Source organism: Electrophorus electricus, chromosome 4 (assembly GCF_041902795.1).
Source record: "Electrophorus electricus isolate QZ-2024a chromosome 4, ASM4190279v1, whole genome shotgun sequence".
Taxonomy (NCBI): Eukaryota; Metazoa; Chordata; class Actinopteri; order Gymnotiformes; family Gymnotidae; genus Electrophorus; species Electrophorus electricus.
The window spans coordinates 34820352-34839113 of NC_137500.1; the positions used below are offsets into that span (position 1 = coordinate 34820352).

Genomic DNA, 18762 nt, shown 5'->3' on the forward strand with positions numbered 1-18762 from the left:
ACGAGGCTCTGAACTCAGGGTGGTGAGAGAGGAAAGGAAGGAAAGTAGAGTCACGGTTCCAGTAGAGTGGCTCTAGATGCCTGTGGCAGGAACTACGGACAATCAGGGACTACAGGAGCCCACCCTCTGGACTGATTAGCGCGGATGAATCTCTGGCGAATGAGCTAAACACATTCTTCGCTCACTTCGAGGCTACATCTAACAGTGCTAAGGCTAACAGCACTAATGGTGCTATCGGCGCAGCCAACGGGTCATGCACAGAGCCCACCATAGGCAAATGCCCTCCATCACGGAGAGTGACGTGTGGAAAGTGTTCAAAAGAGTGAATACCCGGAAGGCCGCGGGAACAGACGGCATCTGCAGCAGAGTCCTCAAAGCCTGCGCAGACCAGCTAGCCCCGGTATTCATCGAAATCTTCAACCTCTCCCTGACACTCGGTATCATCCCATCCGGCTTCAAGGGAGCCACCATCGTCCCCGTCCCGAAGAAACCTCTTAAATAAGAGAGAGCACTACACAGTTCAACCCTGTGAGGATGCATGTAATGACAGTCAAATCAGAAAGAGACAAGTTGAATCAGATGTGTATGAGCAAAGCAAACTCTTAACATGTAGTGCTGACGCCACAAGAACCAGAAAACTCTGACCAAGAACATTGCCTGTCCGTTTCTACTGTGCGTGAAAATGAAAGAAGATCTGATCCAAAGCCATGTCTAAACATTATTAACAGATACTACCTGTTTTGTCAGAGCACAGAGAACTCCTTCTGTTGATCAAAGCAATACCTTATTGAGAGTCTATTAACTATGCCAACTGATCACAGTGAATGAATGTTTGAATAAATAAACATTTTACCAATTAGATATACATGTAGTTAACCCTTATGGTGTTCGTTTGTCTTAATAAAGCAGTTAATTTGCTAATATCGTAGAGAGTGATGGTTCAGATATACACTATGCAGTGTACTTGCTGAAAGACATATTATTTATACTTCTAGTTTACATTCTACTCCAAATAAACAATACAATATGATATTCTCAGAAATGTGGGAAAACATATTTCTTGTCTAAAATGTATGAGGAAAATAAGAAGTAACAGTGAGTTCTGACTGCATTATATTGTTTTTAAGCTAGTGGCACCTCATATAGAGAGAATGAGTCAAAAGGCAGGAGCACCATGTTAGTGGGTTTATGCTGGTTTTGTAAGAAACTAACACAGGCAGTTCGTGTCTGTTGAAAGTGGCCTTGGTTAATTACACAGAGACAAGGGAAAACACTTTAATTTTCAGGGAAATTTTAACAATGTTATAACAGTGGCATAACAGTTCAACTTTTTATTTGTGTTTTCTGAAATGCTAGTTGTAATGATTTAGCCTCATCCATATATTTAATTAGCCTCATGCATATACTCATAAGTACAAATATGTGGACAAATTTGCCAAAATTGACCATAGCAAAAAGCACAGTGAACAGCAGTAGTGAGAGTTCAGAATAAGCACAATGAACAACACTAGAAATCAATTACAGCTAATACAACTAATCAGGAAAATCTCTGAAAGTAAAGTGTGCAAGTAAGCCATAGTTACAAACTGTTACTGATGGCATAAAGGAATTCACTGATTTAATCTATGTATATCCTTGTGCATCTTAAAAAGTAATTTCCTGTGGTGTGCCACAGTCGCAAGAGAGTTTCAGTGTTCTCGCTGTGTTTATGGATGCATGTGTTTAGTACACAGACACTACAACTGCTTGATAAGGATGAGAGACAAATTCACTTTTACAGTTTAACCAACTGCCCTCCTCTGTTGAAAAGGTCAGGGGTTCTGAAATTAATTGTACTTAGGTGGATTAAATAGTCCTAATTTCCATATCTTCAAGTGGTAAATATCTTACATACAGAGATAATATAACAAAAGATTAATTGGTTAATAAAACATTCTTAACAGGACCTTCAACTGTGCTTAATAGTGTCAAGTGCTTCTCCACTTACAACAACCATTCTGACCAAAATAGTTGGTTTGTGTATAACTGTAATTTAAAATGATAACAGCTGTCGCAGGACAAAGAGGCAGAGGCCGTGGTCGAGGACGAGGCCGTGGAAGAGGAAGAGAGAGGGAGCTACAAGCAGGATGATGGCGTAAGAGATGACCGATGCTGCACGTGTGGAAAGAAAGGACACTTCACAAGAGACTGTAAAACACGGAAGGAGAGGGGCTATGCAGAGGAAGCAGACTGACGGGCAGAGTCGGGGACGGGTCAGCCGCAGCTACAGATAAGAGCACACACACATATACACACACATCATGCACACCGCACCCTCCCAGCACACACGCACCACACCCTCTCTCCCTCATGTCTGCAGTATACTGCACCTCCTTACTCTTGCTTGCCACAACTGCCCCTAACAGTGCAGGGTATACTATGTAATTCCTGGTGGACTCAGGCACTGCAAAATCTGTATTTCAGGTTAGGGAATTAGATCAAGTTCAAGTTTGGTTTATTATGTCCTGTTATCTGGGAAAACATTGACTACGGTAGGGGCCACTGGACATATTGCCCTAGAGCATTACTCACACCCTCTCCCTTGCCAAAGTGAAGGGGGTCACCCATGCATTCTTAATGTGCAGATGTCAGATATTCTCAAACAAAGCGAACAAAAAGGGGTAGACGTAATGAAATTGGAAAACCTGCACTGTACCGCATGTGTGTCCGTAGGGCCTGATCATGAGTATGAAAAGAAGTAGTTCAGCAAGGAGTTCCCAGGAGAGGTCATTTGCCTCGATTGTGTGTATTGGGGAAAGGGGAAGTGTGTAGCCTCAGGGATGCTAGCTGAAGGACCGCCTACTCACAAAAAGGAGCGTTTTGCCATGGCACTCTCACATCCTCATGTGTCAATCACAAAACCCAGAGGCCTCGAATGGGCAAATTTGGGGCCTTGGGTTAGAGTAGAACAAGAAGGTGCATGAAAAATTATGAGCAGGGAGAAGCTGCACGTGAACAAGAAGACAAAAGGTGCAATTTACCCTCAAGGTTACAAGACATGTAGAGGTGGTAGAAGAGCATGAGGGATGGCAGGAACAGGCTTTCCTCTTCTTGAGTCCCACCTCCTAAAAAAGGATCCCAATGTGTTGTGGGCATGAGGGAAGAATGATGTAGGTTGATTAAAGGGGTAGCACCAGTAAAACTCACACCCAAGTCAGATTACAGGCCCAAGCAATGTCAGTATGCCCTGAATCCAGAAGCCATAGAAGGCATTAAATTTGTGTTCAAAGACCTCCTGGACGTAGGAGTGATAATGCCATGCCCGGATTTGCCAGTGCAAACACCAATTTTCTGTTAAAAAAACAGGTCGTAACGAATGGAGGTTTGTACAGGACCTCCAAACAGTCAATGCAGCAGTTAGACAAAGAGCTCCAAACATCCCAAACCCGCACACAATCCTCTCATCTATACCAGACGATAGTAAATGGTTCACTGTCGTGGACCTAGCTAACGCCTTTTTCAGTGTCCCAGTGCATGAGGATAGCCAGTATTGGTTTGCCTTTCAATTCGAGGGAAAACCTTATAAGTTCACACGCTTGTGTCAGGGGTATTGTGAATCTCCCACTATAATGACGCTCTCAGAGACAGCCTAGCACCACTCCAGTTATCGGAAGGCAGTATGCAATTGCAGTATGTTGACGATTTACTTCCGGCTGCACCCACTCAAGAACAGTGTGAAACAGATTCCTTGCGCCTCCTCATGCACTTGGCCGAAACTGGCCACCGAGTCAGTTAGGTCGAAGCTACAATTTGTACAGCCAGTAGTAAAATTCTTGGGTCATATGATTTCTGGAGAGAGGAAGGCATTGGCCATTCATCAGCCATCGCTCGCATTCTAAGGCCTACCACCAATTGCCAGCTACTTTCATTCCTAGGAACATGCTCATACTGCCGCACCTTCGTTCCTAATTATGCACATTGAGAGCTATAGTCTCAACAGGGGGATCTCAAACCAAGGTGGAGTGGACCCCAGAGGCAGAGGAAGCATTTGTGGGGTTAAAACAGGCCCCTCAAACCACAACCACCTTAGGTATACCAAATTCAGACAAGCCATTCACCCAGACAGTTGATGAATGAAATGTGTATATGACATCAGTTCTCCTGCAGAGGCATGGAGACAGAAATAGGCCAGTTGCTTACTATTCCTGCAAACTAGATCCGGTGCCCGCAGGCCTGCTACCATGCCTAAGGGCAGTAGCGGTGCCTGAAACGGCCTTGGCCGCGTCACGAGACATCATGGGGTATAGCCAGTGTTAACAACTAGAGAGAGAATAGTAATAGTAGAGATCAGAAGATCAGAGAGCCCTGAGATGCTTTTTGTACCTTGGCCATTTTTTGTGTTGCTGAAACCACCACATGTTGCATCACCTGCTTTTTAAAAATGAGTCATACTGAGCAGTAGCCATCTTTCATGTTCACCTCATAACCCAGACTGAAACCATCCTACATTGTGACCTATGGTAAATTAGGTTTAAATTGAGAATGTATGGGATGTTTTTTATTCACCAAGGAACAACTACAGCAGAGAGGAAAGAGACAAAGTAAAAACAATTGAAAAAATAAGAAAATGCAACAAATCTTTTTTGTATGTGTAGTGTAGATCGCTACTTGTAGACGACTAAAGTTTTATTGATTGATCTTAAAGACAAATAATAATGCATCAAAGTAGTTTCTTGGCCGAAACCAAAACTCAGGATACACTGGGCTGATAATAGGTAACCAAATTTTTTTTTTAATTAGTTTATATTAACTTTATTTGCTTTTTATGATTTTGCAGAGAGGGGCAGAATTTTAATTATTTGTATGGTAAACACACATTGAGTATTTTGCTGGGTATGAATTGGGCTGCACTCATTTTACTTAAACTCATCATCATGTGATGACATATAGAACCAAAACATTCCATTTAAACATTTAGCTGATGCTTTTTTATCCAAATTGATTTACAATTATGACTGAATACAACTTGAGGGTTAAGGGCTTTGCTCAGGGGCCCAACAGGGGCAACGATGAACCAGCAACTTTCCGAAAAAAGTCAAGTACTTTAACCACTGGGACAGTTTTTAGATGGGGAGGTAAGCTAAAATCACTTTTACTGGTTTTCCTCAATGATTTTAGTCACATTTCAACCTGCCATGCCAAGTCATTTTATAGACACATGTTTTGTTGGTAAAATGTACTTACTTTATGGACATATGTCCAGAAAATATTTAAAATGGTATTTTTATGATTAGAAATTAAAATAGAATATTATGGCACAATTTTATGTTTAGAACTTTTCAAATAAACCACATTTTAAGATACCAGTAGTGTTAAAGCTGTAGAGATGAAAAAACATTTGTCCAATTTGTAATGTTCTCAAATTTGCCAGGGTTGTATAACTGTAAACATGACACTTTTATTATGAAGATTTAAAAGTGAATTTCCAGAGAGAAGAATTCTTATCAAAATGTATCTACAGCTTGTGTTTATGGAAATTTCCCCCAATATAAACACTGGCTGGCTATAGAGCTGATCATAAGGTGAAGTTCAGGCCCTGCTGAAAGCGCAACTGGTACTTATGTTCAGAAGCCCACGCTCCGGACTGATGAGCGCGGATGAGTCTCTGGCGAACGAGCTAAACACATTCTTCGCTCGCTTCGAGGCTACATCTAGTAGCATTAATGCTAACAGCGCTAATGGTGCTATCAGCGCAGCCAATGGCTCATGCGCAGAGCCCACCATAGGCAAATGCCCTCATCATCACGGAGAGTGACGTGTGGAAAGTGTTCAAAAGAGTGAATACCAGGAAGGCAGCGGGACCAGACAGCATCTGCGGTAGAGTCCTCAAAGCCTGCGCAGACCAGCTAGCCCCGGTATGCACCGACATCTTCAACCTCTCCCTGACGCTCTGTATCGTCCCATCCGGCTTCAAGTGATCCACCATCGTCCCCGTCCCGAAGAAACCTCTTAAATAAGAGAGAGAGTGTTCTGTATAATACCAGACTATGGATTTATCATGCCAGATGTTCCAAAATTATGGGACATCAAATCAAAACAAGAACTCAATTCTGATGATCAAGACCTGTCCTACCGGATAGCTGGATAAATAACTGCACTAATGCATCAAATTAAACATAACATCAAACACAAGCTCTTGAACAATTGTTTTTTTTTTTCTCAATAGTAATGCGTAATTTTAGATTCACATATTTATCTATGTATATGGGGTCTCCTTTTAACTTGCTAATCATACTGAGTGATATTTCATTTAGTGGTAGTGAGAAAAAGTGACACACGTTGCACTCACACATGAAAGACTAGCATTGGCTGCACATACAGTTAATCAGAACAAATCATATGAACATGAATGAAATACCTCCATAAGCTGGGAGAAACATGACGATGCAGCAACCCAGATGCAATATCCTACTGTGAAAACCAACATGCCAGTATTTTTCCCCATTTGATTAAATAAGTGTCTGACACACATTCAGCACTGTGTGAACGAGGAGATGTTGTTGAAGTGTGCAGATACAAAGAGGATGAGAGGAAGTGGGTTTACGAAAGCAGAACATCTCTGAAAGCAGACCACAATGTCTCAGTGTAAGAGAACATTAAGGTTCTTTAAACTTCCAAGACTTGCTGTTGTATCCTGCAACTGCATATCAGTCAAATTATTTTTAATGTGGTTAGTGAATAATTTGCAGTAATAGCTGAATAATACTCCTTATAGTGAATAACTAAATAACAACCCATTTCTTTCTTAGAAAAAAACTGTTTTGCTTTGGGAGAGCATGAACATGTCAGTCATCAGGTGTTGGCTGTTTGACTGATACAGATGAGACTCAGATTTATCAGCACTACACAGTTTAAAAGCACTGCATATTTAAATAACCCTGTGAGGATGCATGTAATGACAGTGAAATGAGAAAGAGACAGGTTGAATCAGATGTGTATGAGCAAAGCATTCTCTTAACTTGTAGTGCTGAGGCCACAAGAACTGGAAAACTCTGACCAAGAACATTTCCTGTCCATTTCTATTGTGCGTGAAAATGAAAGAAGATCTGATCCAAAGCCATGTCTAAACATTATTAACAGATACTACCTGTTTTGTCAGAGCACAGAGAACTCCTTCTGTTGATGAAAGCAATACCTTATTGAGAGTCTATTAACTATGACAGCTGAGCACAGTAAATGAATGTTTGAATAAATAAACATTTTACCAATTAGATATACATGTAGTTAACCCTTGTGGTGTCAGTTTGTTTTAATAAAGCAGTTAATTTGCTAATATCTTAGAAAGTGATGGTTCAGATATACACTATGCAGTGTACTTGCTGAAAGACAAATTATTTATACTTCTAGTTTACATTCTCCTCCAAATAAACAATACAATACGATATTCTCTTAAATGGGGATAAACATATTTCTTGTCTAAAGTGTATGAGGAGAACAAGTAACAAGTAACAGTGAGTTCTGACTGCATTATATTGTTTTTAAGCTAGTGACACCTCACATAAAGAGAATGAGTCAAAAGGCAGGAGCACCGTGTGAGTAGGTTTATGTTGGTTTTGCAAGAAACTAAGACAGGAAGTTTGTGGCATAACAGTTCACCTTTTTATTTGTGTTTTCTGAAATGCTAGTTGTAATGAATTAGCCTCATCCATGAGATGCCTATACTCATAAGTACAAATATGTGGACAAATTTGTCAAAAATGACTTCTATATATATATTTGTTTTTACATGGAAGCTATTGCTATCTAAAAATTTATGAAAATACATGAAATATATGGAACAACAAGCAAAAAGTAATATATGCAAACAAATTGTAAATATTTAAATAGACCATAGCAAAAGCACAGTGAACAGCAGTAGTGAGAGTTCAGAATAAGCACAATGAACAACACTAGAAATCAGTTACAGCTAATACAACTAATCAGGAAAATCTCTGAAAGTAAAGTGTGCAAGTAAGCCATAGTTACAAACTGTTACTGATGGCATAAAGGAATTCACTGATTTAATCTATGTATATCCTTGTGCATCTTAAAAAGTAATTTCCTGTGGTGTGCCACAGTCGCAAGAGAGTTTCAGTGTTCTCGCTGTGTTTATGGATGCATGTGTTTAGTACACAGACACTACAACTACTTGATAAGGATGAGAGACAAATTCACTTTTACAGTTTAACCAACTGCCCTCCTCTGTTGAAAAGGTCAGGGGTTCTGAAATTAATTGTACTTAGGTGGATTAAATAGTCCTAATTTCCATATCTTCAAGTGGTAAATATCTTACATACAGAGATAATATAACAAAAGATTAATTGGTTAATAAAACATTCTTAACAGGACTTTCAACTGTGCTTAATAGTGTCAAGTGCTTCTCCACTTACAACAACCATTCTGACCAAAATAGTTGGTTTGTGTATAACTGTAATTTAAAATGATAACAGCTGTCGCAGGACAAAGAGGCAGAGGCCGTGGTCGAGGACGAGGCCGTGGAAGAGGAAGAGAGAGGGAGCTACAAGCAGGATGATGGCGTAAGAGATGACCGATGCTGCACGTGTGGAAAGAAAGGACACTTCACAAGAGACTGTAAAACACGGAAGGAGAGGGGCTATGCAGAGGAAGCAGACTGACGGGCAGAGTCGGGGACGGGTCAGCCGCAGCTACAGATAAGAGCACACACACATATACACACACATCATGCACACCGCACCCTCCCAGCACACACGCACCACACCCTCTCTCCCTCATGTCTGCAGTATACTGCACCTCCTTACTCTTGCTTGCCACAACTGCCCCTAACAGTGCAGGGTATACTATGTAATTCCTGGTGGACTCAGGCACTGCAAAATCTGTATTTCAGGTTAGGGAATTAGATCAAGTTCAAGTTTGGTTTATTATGTCCTGTTATCTGGGAAAACATTGACTACGGTAGGGGCCACTGGACATATTGCCCTAGAGCATTACTCACACCCTCTCCCTTGCCAAAGTGAAGGGGGTCACCCATGCATTCTTAATGTGCAGATGTCAGATATTCTCAAACAAAGCGAACAAAAAGGGGTAGACGTAATGAAATTGGAAAACCTGCACTGTACCGCATGTGTGTCCGTAGGGCCTGATCATGAGTATGAAAAGAAGTAGTTCAGCAAGGAGTTCCCAGGAGAGGTCATTTGCCTCGATTGTGTGTATTGGGGAAAGGGGAAGTGTGTAGCCTCAGGGATGCTAGCTGAAGGACCGCCTACTCACAAAAAGGAGCGTTTTGCCATGGCACTCTCACATCCTCATGTGTCAATCACAAAACCCAGAGGCCTCGAATGGGCAAATTTGGGGCCTTGGGTTAGAGTAGAACAAGAAGGTGCATGAAAAATTATGAGCAGGGAGAAGCTGCACGTGAACAAGAAGACAAAAGGTGCAATTTACCCTCAAGGTTACAAGACATGTAGAGGTGGTAGAAGAGCATGAGGGATGGCAGGAACAGGCTTTCCTCTTCTTGAGTCCCACCTCCTAAAAAAGGATCCCAATGTGTTGTGGGCATGAGGGAAGAATGATGTAGGTTGATTAAAGGGGTAGCACCAGTAAAACTCACACCCAAGTCAGATTACAGGCCCAAGCAATGTCAGTATGCCCTGAATCCAGAAGCCATAGAAGGCATTAAATTTGTGTTCAAAGACCTCCTGGACGTAGGAGTGATAATGCCATGCCCGGATTTGCCAGTGCAAACACCAATTTTCTGTTAAAAAAACAGGTCGTAACGAATGGAGGTTTGTACAGGACCTCCAAACAGTCAATGCAGCAGTTAGACAAAGAGCTCCAAACATCCCAAACCCGCACACAATCCTCTCATCTATACCAGACGATAGTAAATGGTTCACTGTCGTGGACCTAGCTAACGCCTTTTTCAGTGTCCCAGTGCATGAGGATAGCCAGTATTGGTTTGCCTTTCAATTCGAGGGAAAACCTTATAAGTTCACACGCTTGTGTCAGGGGTATTGTGAATCTCCCACTATAATGACGCTCTCAGAGACAGCCTAGCACCACTCCAGTTATCGGAAGGCAGTATGCAATTGCAGTATGTTGACGATTTACTTCCGGCTGCACCCACTCAAGAACAGTGTGAAACAGATTCCTTGCGCCTCCTCATGCACTTGGCCGAAACTGGCCACCGAGTCAGTTAGGTCGAAGCTACAATTTGTACAGCCAGTAGTAAAATTCTTGGGTCATATGATTTCTGGAGAGAGGAAGGCATTGGCCATTCATCAGCCATCGCTCGCATTCTAAGGCCTACCACCAATTGCCAGCTACTTTCATTCCTAGGAACATGCTCATACTGCCGCACCTTCGTTCCTAATTATGCACATTGAGAGCTATAGTCTCAACAGGGGGATCGCAAACCAAGATGGAGTGGACCCCAGAGGCAGAGGAAGCATTTGTGGGGTTAAAACAGGCCCCTCAAACCACAACCACATTAGGTATACCAAATTCAGACAAGCCATTCACCCAGACAGTTGATGAATGAAATGTGTATATGGCATCAGTTCTCCTGCAGAGGCATGGAGACAGAAATAGGCCAGTTGCTTACTATTCCTGCAAACTAGATCCGGTGCCCGCAGGCCTGCTACCATGCCTAAGGGCAGTAGCGGTGGCTGAAACGGCCTTGGCCGCGTCACGAGACATCATGGACGATGCAGCAACCCAGATGCAATATCCTACTGTGAAAACCAACATGCCAGTATTTTTCCCCATTTGATTAAATAAGTGTCTGACACACATTCAGCACTGTGTGAACGAGGAGATGTTGCTGAAGTGTGCAGATACAAAGAGGATGAGAGGAAGTGGGTTTACGAAAGCAGAACATCTCTGAAAGCAGACCACAATGCCTCAGTGTAAGAGAACATTAAGGTTCTTTAAACTTCCAAGACTTGCTGTTGTATCCTGCAACTGCATATCAGTCAAATTATTTTTAATGTGGTTAGTGAATAATTTGCAGTAATAGCTGAATAATACTCCTTATAGTGAATAACTAAATAACAACCCATTTCTTTCTTAGAAAAAACTGTTTTGCTTTGGGAGAGCATGAACATGTCAGTCATCGGGTGTTGGCTGTTTGACTGATACAGATGAGACTCAGATTTATCAGCACTACACAGTTTAAAAGCACTGCACATTTAAATAACCCTGTGAGGATGCATGTAATGACAGTGAAATGAGAAAGAGACATGTTGAATCAGATGTGTATGAGCAAAGCATTCTCTTAACTTGTAGTGCTGAGGCCACAAGAACTGGAAAACTCCGACCAAGAACATTTCCTGTCCATTTCTATTGTGCGTGAAAATGAAAGAAGAGCTGATCCAAAGCCATGTCTAAACATTATTAACAGATACTACCTGTTTTTGTCAGAGCACAGAGAACTCCTTCTGTTGATGAAAGCAATACCTTATTGAGAGTCTATTAACTATGACAGCTGAGCACAGTGAATGAATGTTTGAATAAATAAACATTTTACCAATTAGATATACATGTAGTTAACCCTTGTGGTGTCAGTTTGTTTTAATAAAGCAGTTAATTTACTAATATCTTAGAAAGTGATGGTTCAGATATACACTATGCAGTGTACTTGCTGAAAGACAAATTATTTATACTTCTAGTTTACATTCTACTCCAAATAAACAATACAATACGATATTCTCTTAAATGTGGATAAACATATTTCTTGTCTAAAGTGTATGAGCAGAACAAGTAACAAGTAACAGTGAGTTCTGACTGCATTATATTGTTTTTAAGCTAGTGACACCTCACATAAAGAGAATGAGTCAAAAGGCAGGAGCACCATGTGAGTAGGTTTATGTTGGTTTTGCAAGAAACTAAGACAGGAAGTTTGTGGCATAACAGTTCACCTTTTTATTTGTGTTTTCTGAAATGCTAGTTGTAATGAATTAGCCTCATCCATGAGATGCATATACTCATAAGTACAAATATGTGGACAAATTTGTCAAAAATGACTTCTATATATATATTTGTTTTTACATGGAAGCTATCGCTATCTAAAAATTTATGAAAATACATGAAATATATGGAACAACAAGCAAAAAGTAATATATGCAAACAAATTGTAAATATTTAAATAGACCATAGCAAAAAGCATGTGAACAGCAGTAGTGAGAGTTCAGAATAAGCACAATGAACAACTTTAGATGTCAGTTAAATACAGTTGAATACAGCTAATCAGGAAAATCTCTGAAAGTAAAGTGTGCAAGTAAGTCATAGTTACAAACTGTTACCGATGGCATAAAGGAATTCACTGATTTAATCTATGTATAACATTGTGCATCTTAAAAAGTAATTTCCTGTGGTGTGCCACAGTCGCAAGAGAGTTTCTGTGTTCTCGCTGTGTTTCTGGATGCATGTGTTTAGTACACAGACACTACAACTGCTTGATAAGGATGAGAGACAAATTCACTTTTACAGTTTAACCAACTGCCCTCCTCTGTTGAAAAGGTCAGGGGTTCTGAAATTAATTGTACTTAGGTGGATTAAATAGTCCTAATTTCCATATCTTCAAGTGGTAAATATCTTACATACAGAGATAATATAACAAAAGATTAATTGGTTAATAAAACATTCTTAACAGGACCTTCAACTGTGCTTAATAGTGTCAAGTGCTTCTCCACTTACAACAACCATTCTGACCAAAATAGTTGGTTTGTGTATAACTGTAATTTAAAATGATAACAGCTGTCGCAGGACAAAGAGGCAGAGGCCGTGGTCGAGGACGAGGCCGTGGAAGAGGAAGAGAGAGGGAGCTACAAGCAGGATGATGGCGTAAGAGATGACCGATGCTGCACGTGTGGAAAGAAAGGACACTTCACAAGAGACTGTAAAACACGGAAGGAGAGGGGCTATGCAGAGGAAGCAGACTGACGGGCAGAGTCGGGGACGGGTCAGCCGCAGCTACAGATAAGAGCACACACACATATACACACACATCATGCACACCGCACCCTCCCAGCACACACGCACCACACCCTCTCTCCCTCATGTCTGCAGTATACTGCACCTCCTTACTCTTGCTTGCCACAACTGCCCCTAACAGTGCAGGGTATACTATGTCATTCCTGGTGGACTCAGGCACTGCAAAATCTGTATTTCAGGTTAGGGAATTAGATCAAGTTCAAGTTTGGTTTATTATGTCCTGTTATCTGGGAAAACATTGACTACGGTAGGGGCCACTGGACATATTGCCCTAGAGCATTACTCACACCCTCTCCCTTGCCAAAGTGAAGGGGGTTACCCATGCATTCTTAATGTGCAGATGTCAGATATTCTCAAACAAAGCGAACAAAAAGGGGTAGACGTAATGAAATTGGAAAACCTGCACTGTACCGCATGTGTGTCCGTAGGGCCTGATCATGAGTATGAAAAGAAGTAGTTCAGCAAGGAGTTCCCAGGAGAGGTCATTTGCCTCGATTGTGTGTATTGGGGAAAGGGGAAGTGTGTAGCCTCAGGGATGCTAGCTGAAGGACCGCCTACTCACAAAAAGGAGCGTTTTGCCATGGCACTCTCACATCCTCATGTGTCAATCACAAAACCCAGAGGCCTCGAATGGGCAAATTTGGGGCCTTGGGTTAGAGTAGAACAAGAAGGTGCATGAAAAATTATGAGCAGGGAGAAGCTGCACGTGAACAAGAAGACAAAAGGTGCAATTTACCCTCAAGGTTACAAGACATGTAGAGGTGGTAGAAGAGCATGAGGGATGGCAGGAACAGGCTTTCCTCTTCTTGAGTCCCACCTCCTAAAAAAGGATCCCAATGTGTTGTGGGCATGAGGGAAGAATGATGTAGGTTGATTAAAGGGGTAGCACCAGTAAAACTCACACCCAAGTCAGATTACAGGCCCAAGCAATGTCAGTATGCCCTGAATCCAGAAGCCATAGAAGGCATTAAATTTGTGTTCAAAGACCTCCTGGACGTAGGAGTGATAATGCCATGCCCGGATTTGCCAGTGCAAACACCAATTTTCTGTTAAAAAAACAGGTCGTAATGAATGGAGGTTTGTACAGGACCTCCAAACAGTCAATGCAGCAGTTAGACAAAGAGCTCCAAACATCCCAAACCCGCACACAATCCTCTCATCTATACCAGACGATAGTAAATGGTTCACTGTCGTGGACCTAGCTAACGCCTTTTTCAGTGTCCCAGTGCATGAGGATAGCCAGTATTGGTTTGCCTTTCAATTCGAGGGAAAACCTTATAAGTTCACACGCTTGTGTCAGGGGTATTGTGAATCTCCCACTATAATGACGCTCTCAGAGACAGCCTAGCACCACTCCAGTTATCGGAAGGCAGTATGCAATTGCAGTATGTTGACGATTTACTTCCGGCTGCACCCACTCAAGAACAGTGTGAAACAGATTCCTTGCGCCTCCTCATGCACTTGGCCGAAACTGGCCACCGAGTCAGTTAGGTCGAAGCTACAATTTGTACAGCCAGTAATAAAATTCTTGGGTCATATGATTTCTGGAGAGAGGAAGGCATTGGCCATTCATCAGCCATCGCTCGCATTCTAAGGCCTACCACCAATTGCCAGCTACTTTCATTCCTAGGAACATGCTCATACTGCCACACCTTCGTTCCTAATTATGCACATTGAGAGCTATAGTCTCAACAGGGGGATCTCAAACCAAGGTGGAGTGGACCCCAGAGGCAGAGGAAGCATTTGTGGGGTTAAAACAGGCCCCTCAAACCACAACCACCTTAGGTATACCAAATTCAGACAAGCCATTCACCCAGACAGTTGATGAATGAAATGTGTATATGACATCAGTTCTCCTGCAGAGGCATGGAGACAGAAATAGGCCAGTTGCTTACTATTCCTGCAAACTAGATCCGGTGCCCGCAGGCCTGCTACCATGCCTAAGGGCAGTAGCGGTGGCTGAAACGGCCTTGGCCGCGTCACGAGACATCATGGGGTATAGCCAGTGTTAACAACTAGAGAGAGAATAGTAATAGTAGAGATCAGAAGATCAGAGAGCCCTGAGATGCTTTTTGTACCTTGGCCGTTTTTTGTGTTGCTGAAACCACCACATGTTGCATCACCTGCTTTTTAAAAATGAGTCATACTGAGCAGTAGCCATCTTTCATGTTCACCTCATAACCCAGACTGACACCATCCTACATTGTGACCTATGGTAAATTAGGTTTAAATTGAGAATGTATGGGATGTTTTTTATTCACCAAGGAACAACTACAGCAGAGAGGAAAGAGACAAAGTAAAAACAATTGAAAAAATAAGAAAATGCAACAAATCTTTTTTGTATGTGTAGTGTAGATCGCTACTTGTAGACGACTAAAGTTTTATTGATTGATCTTAAAGACAAATAATAATGCATCAAAGTAGTTTCTTGGCCGAAACCAAAACTCAGGATACACTGGGCTGAAAATAGGTAACCAAAATTTTTTTTTAATTAGTTTATATTAACTTTATTTGCTTTTTATGATTTTGCAGAGAGGGGCAGAATTTTAATTATTTGTATGGTAAACACACATTGAGTATTTTGCTGGGTATGAATTGGGCTGCACTCATTTTACTTAAACTCATCATCATGTGATGACATATAGAACCAAAACATTCCATTTAAACATTTAGCTGATGCTTTTTTATCCAAATTGATTTACAATTATGACTGAATACAACTTGAGGGTTAAGGGCTTTGCTCAGGGGCCCAACAGGGGCAACGTTGAACCAGCAACTTTCCGAAAAAAGTCAAGTACTTTAACCACTGGGACAGTTTTTAGATGGGGAGGTAAGCTAAAATCACTTTTACTGGTTTTCCTCAATGATTTTAGTCACATTTCAACCTGCCATGCCAAGTCATTTTATGGACACATGTTTTGTTGGTAAAATGTACTTACTTTATGGACATATGTCCAGAAAATATTTAAAATGGTATTTTTATGATTAGAAATTAAAATAGAATATTATGGCACAATTTTATGTTTAGAACTTTTCAAATAAACCACATTTTAAGATACCAGTAGTGTTAAAGCTGTAGAGATGAAAAAACATTTGTCCAATTTGTAATGTTCTCAAATTTGCCAGGGTTGTATAACTGTAAACATGACACTTTTATTATGAAGATTTAAAAGTGAATTTCCAGAGAGAAGAATTCTTATCAAAATGTATCTACAGCTTGTGTTTATGGAAATTTCCCCCAATATAAACACTGGCTGGCTATAGAGCTGATCATAAGGTGAAGTTCAGGCCCTGCTGAAAGCGCAACTGGTACTTATGTTCAGAAGCCCACGCTCCGGACTGATGAGCGCGGATGAGTCTCTGGCGAACGAGCTAAACACATTCTTCGCTCGCTTCGAGGCTACATCTAGTAGCATTAATGCTAACAGCGCTAATGGTGCTATCAGCGCAGCCAATGGCTCATGCGCAGAGCCCACCATAGGCAAATGCCCTCATCATCACGGAGAGTGACGTGTGGAAAGTGTTCAAAAGAGTGAATACCAGGAAGGCAGCGGGACCAGACAGCATCTGCGGTAGAGTCCTCAAAGCCTGCGCAGACCAGCTAGCCCCGGTATGCACCGACATCTTCAACCTCTCCCTGACGCTCTGTATCGTCCCATCCGGCTTCAAGTGATCCACCATCGTCCCCGTCCCGAAGAAACCTCTTAAATAAGAGAGAGAGTGTTCTGTATAATACCAGACTATGGATTTATCATGCCAGATGTTCCAAAATTATGGGACATCAAATCAAAACAAGAACTCAATTCTGATGATCAAGACCTTTCCTACCGGATAGCTGGATAAATAACTGCACTAATGCATCAAATTAAACATAACATCAAACACAAGCTCTTGAACAATTGTTTTTTTTTTCTCAATAGTAATGCGTAATTTTAGATTCACATATTTATCTATGTATATGGGGTCTCCTTTTAACTTGCTAATCATACTGAGTGATATTTCATTTAGTGGTAGTGAGAAAAAGTGACACACGTTGCACTCACACATGAAAGACTAGCATTGGCTGCACATACAGTTAATCAGAACAAATCATATGAACATGAATGAAATACCTCCATAAGCTGGGAGAAACATGACGATGCAGCAACCCAGATGCAATATCCTACTGTGAAAACCAACATGCCAGTATTTTTCCCCATTTGATTAAATAAGTGTCTGACACACATTCAGCACTGTGTGAACGAGGAGATGTTGCAGAAGTGTGCATTTACAAAGAGGATGAGAGGAAGTGGGTTTACGAAAGCAGAACATCTCTGAAAGCAGACCACAATGCCTCAGTGTAAGAGAACATTAAGGTTCTTTAAACTTCCAAGACTTGCTGTTGTATCCTGCAACTGCATATCAGTCAAATTATTTTTAATGTGGTTAGTGAATAATTTGCAGTAATAGCTGAATAATACTCCTTATAGTGAATAACTAAATAACAACCCATTTCTTTCTTAGAAAAAACTGTTTTGCTTTGGGAGAGCATGAACATGTCAGTCATCAGGTGTTGGCTGTTTGACTGATACAGATGAGACTCAGATTTATCAGCACTACACAGTTTAAAAGCACTGCACATTTAAATAACCCTGTGAGGATGCATGTAATGACAGTGAAATGAGAAAGAGACATGTTGAATCAGATGTGTATGAGCAAAGCATTCTCTTAACTTGTAGTGCTGAGGCCACAAGAACTGGAAAACTCCGACCAAGAACATTTCCTGTCCATTTCTATTGTGCGTGAAAATGAAAGAAGAGCTGATCCAAAGCCATGTCTAAACATTATTAACAGATACTACCTGTTTTGTCAGAGCACAGAGAATTCCTTCTGTTGATGAAAGCAATACCTTATTGAGAGTCTATTAACTATGACAGCTGAGCACAGTGAATGAATGTTTGAATAAATAAACATTTTACCAATTAGATATACATGTAGTTAACCCTTGTGGTGTCAGTTTGTTTTAATAAAGCAGTTAATTTGCTAATATCTTAGAAAGTGATGGTTCAGATATACACTATGCAGTGTACTTGCTGAAAGACAAATTATTTATACTTCTAGTTTACATTCTACTCCAAATAAACAATACAATACGATATTCTCTTAAATGTGGATAAACATATTTCTTGTCTAAAGTGTATGAGGAGAACAAGTAACAAGTAACAGTGAGTTCTGACTGTATTATATTGTTTTTAAGCTAGTGGCACCTCACATAAAGAGAATGAGTCAAAAGGCAGGAGCACCATGTGAGTGGGTTTATGTTGGTTTTGCAAGAAACTAAGACAGGAAGTTTGTGTCTGTTGAAAGTGGCGTTGCTTAATTACACAGAGACAAGGGAAAACACTTTAATTTTCAGAAAAATTTTAACAATGTTATAACAGTGGCATAACAGTTCACCTTTTTATTTGTGTTTTCTGAAATGCTAGTTGTAATGAATTAGCCTCATCCATGAGATGCATATACTCATAAGTACAAATATGTGGACAAATTTGTCAAAAATGACTTCTATATATATATATTTGTTTTTACATGGAAGCTATCGCTATCTAAAAATTTATGAAAATACATGAAATATATGGAACAACAAGCAAAAAGTAATATATGCAAACAAATTGTAAATATTTAAATAGACCATAGCAAAAGCCACATGAACAGCAGTAGTGAGATTTTACAATAAGCACAATGAACAACACTAGACATCAGTTAAATACAGTTGAATACAGCTAATCAGGA

General features: G+C 40.8%; 1 long non-coding RNA gene across 4 annotated transcripts in view; it reads right to left on the minus strand.

Moving 5' to 3' along the window:
* Positions 1-17269, minus strand: part of LOC118240993 (uncharacterized) — a 47192-nt gene extending 29923 nt beyond the window's left edge. Inside the window, exons 1-4 of one of the 4 annotated variants that reach the window (XR_014123405.1) lie at positions 17103-17269; positions 16531-16693; positions 5825-5987; positions 387-493 (exon numbers count right to left, since the gene is read on the minus strand). This is a non-coding gene — a long non-coding RNA (uncharacterized LOC118240993). Of the gene's footprint in view, positions 1-386; positions 494-1953; positions 3105-5824; positions 5988-12659; positions 13811-16530; positions 16694-17102 lie in introns of those variants that run through there. The other 3 variants (XR_014123406.1, XR_014123407.1, XR_004775765.2) reach the window with 3 other exon arrangements.
* Between the last annotated feature and the right edge of the window lie 1493 nt (positions 17270-18762).